The sequence below is a fragment of the Saccostrea cucullata genome, unplaced genomic scaffold (genome assembly GCF_032062105.1).
Source record: "Saccostrea cucullata isolate Sc308-1 unplaced genomic scaffold, CSIRO_AGI_Scuc_v1 ctg1894, whole genome shotgun sequence".
Classification (NCBI taxonomy): Eukaryota; Metazoa; Mollusca; class Bivalvia; order Ostreida; family Ostreidae; genus Saccostrea; species Saccostrea cuccullata.
In genome coordinates, this window is record NW_026937193.1 from 55036 (window position 1) to 62250 (window position 7215).

At 32.8% G+C, this 7215-nt stretch overlaps 1 long non-coding RNA gene across 1 annotated transcript; it reads right to left on the minus strand.

The window, feature by feature from the left end:
- Positions 1-210: 210 nt before the first annotated feature.
- On the minus strand, positions 211-4318 carry LOC134247497 (uncharacterized). The gene is made up of 4 exons (XR_009987867.1): positions 4185-4318; positions 2511-2571; positions 2266-2332; positions 211-476 (listed from the first exon to the last, which is right to left on the minus strand). It is a non-coding gene; the product is annotated as an uncharacterized LOC134247497 (long non-coding RNA).
- Between the last annotated feature and the right edge of the window lie 2897 nt (positions 4319-7215).

Below are 7215 nucleotides of genomic sequence, written 5' to 3' on the forward strand. Positions count from 1 at the left end.
TCAATTGTATTTTTAATGCAATTTTTTGAATAATCATCTGTAAATGTACTTTTTGCTGAAATATATAGTTTACAGTAAAGAAATCTCGAAAAAATGTCAATATAACATTATAAAGTGTATCAAATGTCAAAAAATCCATGTTCTTGACTAGATAGTCAAACTAAAATTCAAATTTTATGTTGAAGGGGTGTAATATTACATGTAAATATCCTTGGGTGTATCCTGGTCTTGGTTTCAATAAAACCCCTTTTACATTTGGAGGAGCTTAAAAATCAATATCCTTTGTTTCTGGTCTGGATTTCTTTCAAAAAGTTTTAAACTGAAAGTGTCTTTATTAGAGTTTTTTAGCCATCATTTAGAAATGTGCCATTGAGATTTTCTGTATCAACAGTACAGGTACATCTATGTGTCCTGGCTGCTAAATAGGTGCTCCAGCTAGATTCCTCTGACGTAGAGCATGTGGTTGATTCATCTCTCTGGAAAAATATAATTGAAAATTTGAACTTGTTAATGAAAATAGGCATTCCACAAAGCAATTTTTTGTTGTTGTTGTTGAAGGAAGAGAGTAGCTAAGGTTCGTTTTCTCTATGAACATGATCATGAATACAAGAAGGCCATGGTCCATAACACTCACCAGAGTAACTGGTCATTCTGTTCTACACCAAATTTTCCTACTTGTAATACATATTGTGGTTTAGGCCTATATTCTTAGGGGGAGGGGGACATAATTTAAACAATTTAGAATCTACACTTAACCCCTGGATGCTTCAACATAAGTTTCAGCTTTTCAGCGTTTCTATTTTTCTCTTTTCTTGATTATCACCCCTTGTATGGTGTCTTAGCCCTGCCAAGTGTGGTAAAATTTGGCCCTGTTGTTCTTGAGAAAAACCTCAGCTCTACAATTCTTCTCTAAATTTTCAAGTGATGTAACCCCTTCTTTAACCTCATCCCATCCTTGCCTCAAATAGTTAGCTGTTATTTGATTCTGAATATTAATATGACTATTACAGCCTTGCTCATCTGAAAAGGGTTTTTTTCAACGACAAAAATTCTGTTTAGATATGCTGCATTTTACAAATTTTAATTTTTAACTTTCTACTGATTTTAGTTTCCAATATTCAAAGAAACATTTGAATAGATTGAACAAAATAATGAAGATCACACTGTGTTACATTTACAATGATACATCTTTTACTCCTATTTGGCTTCCACATACATGTAACTGCAGTACAACTTGTTTAGTACAAAGACGTGGACATTGTGAATTCACAGATATAGTGAAGTCTTCTTGGATCCCCAACTATATAAATTTCACATATTACAAATATGGATATAATGAATTATTGATATATATAGCGAATACTTTTACAGTTCCTAGTTTGTTATAACCGAGTTGTACATATATGTGTAGATAAATGATTTAACAAGAGACCCAGGGCCACATCACTCACCTGGCTTGGATAAAAATTAAAAATCAGCTTTGTTTTGAAATGCTTAAATGCATATGACATCTCCCTCTAATGGAGAGAGAGAGAGAGAGAGAGAGAGGGAGGGTATGATTGAACATAACTGAATCTACACTAAGGATGCTTACGGGGTATTTATTTTTGACTAACTGTGAGTTTTAATTTCTCTACAAGTTGGAACTTTTTTTGTGGCCCCACCCTATACCTGAAGGGGGGGGGGTCATAATTTGAACAAATCCACACTACGAGAAAATGCTTCCATGTCCATGATGCATATATATAACTTACTGGCTTTTCTGTTCTTTAGAAGAATATTTTTAAAGGATTTTTTCTCTATATTCTTATGTAAAAAATTTGATTGGCCTTTGTGGTCCCACCCTATCCCTGGGGTCATGATTTGATCAAACTTGAATCTACACCACCTGAAAATGCTTCCATATAAATATTACCAAACAAGGCTTGCTGTATCCGAGAAGAAGATTTTAAAATATTTTTTTTTTATGTATTCCTATGTTAAACTTTGATCATCCTAATGTCCCCGTCCTACACCTGGGGTTCATGATTTGAAAAATTTGAATCTACACTACCCAACAATGGTTCCACATAAGTTTCATATTTCCTGGGCCATTGGTTCTTGAGAAGATACATGTATCAGTAATGCTATTAAATTTTGCAATTCTCTCCCTTCGAAGAATGACAATGACAGACAAAAGACAATCTTTGATCAGAAAAGATCACTTGAGCCTTCAACTCAGGTGAGCTAAAAAAAAATTCAGAGAATCAAGATCAAAAGAAATACCTGTTTCAAAGTCTCTGAATGGCAGTGTTCACTATAATTCAGCCCTTAGTCAGAAGGTCCTTGATTGCTAAACAAAAAGGAATGTTCGTAATGATAATTAAAAAAAAAAACGGAAGTTGTCAACACAAAATACCAAATTATCTAATGATACATAAATAATATAAAGTATATATAACACTAACGTTAGTTGAATTGATTATCTTTTCTTGGTGACAGTGGTCCTCAATTTTTAAAGTTTACATTACCTCAGCTGTGCAGGTGTTGTCCAAGGGGATTTTGAAATTCAGAACAAGGCTCAGATTGCATCTGAAATGATAACAAATCATGAAATTCATCATATGACAAGAGAATGCATACATTTATATAACCATTTAGCTTTTGAATTATTGATAATTAAATATTTATTTACCTCCCCCATGTACTAGTTAAATCATCATGAATTTATACTATTAGTTTTAATTCTAAATTAGACGAAAACATTGGCAGAAACCCATGCATATTTTATGTGCTCTCATATTTATAAATCTCTCTCTTTTCTATGTGTGTATATTGTGTATATATTTGCTTAGGAATATTTGGGAGCCCCCCCCCCCCCCCTGGATAGAGTTTTATGGCTTTTTTAAAAGATTCTTTGGGGAGGTTTACACCCCATCCCCCCGTTTCAACTGATAAAACCATAATAGTATTTTATTAGTTGTTTTGCTTGTCAATTAAATTTTGTAGGACTCCTCACCCTTATCTATAATTCAAATAAAAGCAAATGCAATTATAGAATATCATACATGTACACATATAAGTTTGAAAAAATAGAGTTTGAAAGGGCACAATTTTACATTTTGATTACATGAATAAGAAAAATAGTAATTATGGTTTTGCCATAACATCTGAGTTTTTTTATGGGCTTAATTAAATATTCACGATTTTAAGAAGGACCCATTGGCCATTCCGAAAACAGTGTTTGAAATAACAGTGCGCCTGACCGCCCGATACGCACAAATTTTGCTGTGGGCTTACCAATTTGCACATATCGATGCCACGCTGGACTTGTTTAAAGTTTTCATTAATTAGAATTTGTTAATTTGATTAATCGCTTCCAGATCAACTAATGGTATCATGAGCAGTACAGGATTTGTGATTAAAAAGGGGGGGGGGGGGGCGTGGATAACTTTGTTCAGGCAAGGGGTCTTGATAGTGATACTCCAAAGAACAGTCGTATGTTAGTCATACCATAGTTTGAATGAAGGGGGTCCAGGGGGCTCCTGAGATTTCGTGTGTTTAAGAGTAAAATTAGGCAAAAAAATAGTGGTATTGTACGAAAGTATGGCATTATTAATATAATACTTTCCTACAGCAAAACATGGAATCTATTATATTCATATGGGAGGCGGGGGGGGAGTGGGGGTTATCATTTGCTCATTGCTCACAGTACCTCTAGTTTCAAAAATCAATTTTACAAAAGACAATTATTTTCTCAGGCTGGTAGATTTTTAGCAGGCCTGATAACTTTTACTAGCAGTCAGGCCTAGAAAAAAAATATGTTTGTTTCCGCTTTCCCGACCGACCCTAATTTATTGTGCCGACCCTAAATTTTTTTTTAATGCTTCTGTCCCATGAAGTGCAATATTTCACCCAGGGAATCATAGTCTCCAATTTTGCAAGCTTTTCAAGACAGGAAGAAGTTTGAGTCAACTTTCTATTATAAGTTTAAGTCACAGAAATGCTTGAAAACACCATTTCTTTTGTCATTAATGTTACTTCTATACACGTTTTGTTTAAAGAAGTAAAAAAAAAATTTCAAAAAAAAATTTGCCTACCTACCTACCTACCCTATATTTTTTTAGCCTGAAAGCGGAAACAAAAATAGCCAATAGTGTCTTTGTTTACACATTAGTCTGTGTTATGTATTGAATAATAAATACCTGATCTAAATATGACATCCATAGAGGCGCCGAGACATAGAAAAAATTATGCTCCATCCAATCTCTGCTATGACTTTCACTGCTTCTTGCTATGACTTCATGTATGCTGAGGTCGAGGACTTCTTCCGGTCGACTGGGAGTGTATATTGCCACAGGAGTCGGCAATTTTATCAATAAATAGAAAATAAATGGTAAACAGGCATAAATCCTACCAGTGAGCTTCGCGAGCGCAGCGACTCCTGTGATATTGCAGTACTAAGGGAGTATCGACGGAAAGGAGAGATACTCATCATACTGTAATCCCCAGCAGCGAGCTAGTGTTCAAATTCCAGTACAAAATTCAGTATTTTCCCAAAATTAACTGAATTTAAGTAGTTTTGATGTTACTGTTAAACATGTTAGCTTTTTCAAAACACTCAAACTCTGTTTTTATTTAGCATGTTTAGGAAATAAAACTTTGTTTTTGTCAAATAAAATCAAGCAAATTGCAGGCAGTTATTATTTTTATCCTAGGCTTATATTTTTCTAATAATATTTTAGACTTACATGCCCCTTGGATGTATGAAAACTGTCAAAACATATCCAAAATGAAGATGAAATCACACACATTTCTTAATCCCCACCTTCTAAATTGAAGAGTTAAATACACTCTTTCCAACTCCTTTTACTAAAGAGTGCCAAGGGAGATAACTAGAATTTCATGTTTTTACAAAATTTAAAATCACAATATCTATTCGTAATTAAAATAACCCATGGGTTTTTAAATTGTTTTTTATTCTTTGATACTAGATGCTTAATATTTTAAAATTCACATTCAAGGAGAGTGCGGGCCTTCTTAAAAAATCACCTACCCGTACAGACACTTTTCAATGGATATTGTTGACAGTTTCAGTATATATTGAATTCATTTTTTAATCAACTATGCATGAAATCCATTTATAACTGTGATTAAGTATTTAGTTTGATGTATCTTAATGTAAATATGATAGTTTTTGAAAAATCTATCACTATCATGAATCACTTATTTTCATTTCTGCCTGGTTCTTATAAATAGCTGTACTTAAAATCAATCAAAATAAAAAAAAAATCCTGTGTGACCAATCCGTATGTATATGCCGATAGATTCTTAGAAATGAAACCCTATTTCTTAAGTATTGCGTAAGGTATCCTGTTCCATGTTAGATATTCTTATTTCTCTGGAAACCATATATCTATCATCAGTATATTTTAAAATAAATAGGGATGTCAAAATATTTTTTTCCTTAGTCGAACATTCGATTGCTTTATTCGAACGATAGTTGACTATTCGGAGCATTTTGAAAGAAAAATCTCATCGATAGCGTTTTCAGAATTCGAAAACCCTTTTCGTAAATTAATGTAAAAAGTAACATTAAATGCCTATACTGTGTGTTACACACCGATATTCAGATGAACGATAAGGTGTAGAAATGAAGTAGATTTACAACTGCAATTGATTCTCAAAAATGTATGAAAATTCGTAAATCAAATTGATAAATTGGTCGGTGCATTCTTTCGTTTTATTACGCTTAGAGAATTGTCCGCAGTGTTTTTAAAGCTTATTTAAAATAAATTGGAAAAGGGGAGGAGATTTTTGTTTTATAATTATCGAAGTTTTAAAACTTCACGGCTATACTATGTTCCTATTGCATAATTTCAACATTCTTAGAGGTATTAAATAAATTTATAATTGGTACAAGTCCAATTAATAATTTTCAAACTCCAGTAAAACGCTGCATAATTTACTACAAAAACAAAAAAGGACAGTAATTAAGAAACAATTATCGTGGTCTGCAATTACTGTTCTTTCTATGTAAACAATCTAAAGACGGATACTATAATGGTTTGAGTTAACACCTCATTTTTTGCATTTATTAATTATTCGAGTGTCGTTTCATTATTCGATCGTCGGTCTATTCTACTGATAGTCCAATAGTCAACTATTCGTTGACATCCCTAAAAATAAAACGTTTCTATGTAAAATCCATTGAAAGTACTCCAACTAATCCGAAGAATAACCTGGACGCAAAATAGAGTCAAACTCTTACGTGACAACCTTTTTTTTTGTTTATTTGTTTTGTTACGGAATATTTCATTGGTCAGGTTTTAGTCTGTGTCGTGTTGGCACCCGAAACATATCTCGTTTTTTTTTTAAACTATGTCTATACAAACAAATTAATTATTATCATTCGTAACCAAATTAAAAAAGAACCGCTCAGACACAATACAATTGAAAAAATATAGAATATGAATAAAACAAACTATGGAGTATTGATTGAAAATCTGATCTATACACTGATAATACAAATGGAAAAAATGGCCACATACACGGGGCCTCGGTTTATACGGTCTCATTTTTTTTTTACAATTCAAAATCTGTTTAACAATACAAATTGAAAAAATGGAATACAAGTAAATTTTTACAATTCAAATGCACATTATAGAATATAAATGAAAACAATAGAATACAAATAGAAAATTATCCAATGAAACATATGTAAATAACGAACAGTATTCAAGATCAAAAGTCCATAAAACAATACAAAACCTAGGAAAACCTCCAAAACCTTGAAGGTGGGATCAGGTGCCATGGAGGAGTGGGCACATCCTACCGACCGGTCACACCCGCCGTATGTTCCTTGTCATGATCGTGAAATAACGGGAAAGCCCGTCGTCAAATCAATGTGTAAATAATGGACTAACAATTGGTATATAGTGCGCTTTCTCTCAGACGACTGGGGGAATGTTACTTCAACTTTTCATGAATAAAGTATGATGACTATATATAGCTAGCTGTATTATTGCTGAAAACATTTTCAGTATCAATATCGCTGTCGTTGCCATAAAAACGTACGAAAAGTTAAGAATTTTTTCCAGAACTTTAAAAAAATTTAATTCACCCATCTTCATGGCAACAGTAGAAATTAATGAAAAGAAAGCTATACTTTGATTTTCTCGCAAACTGCTCAGTCAATCATTTCAAAACTTGTATTGATAATTCCTTATATTTCGT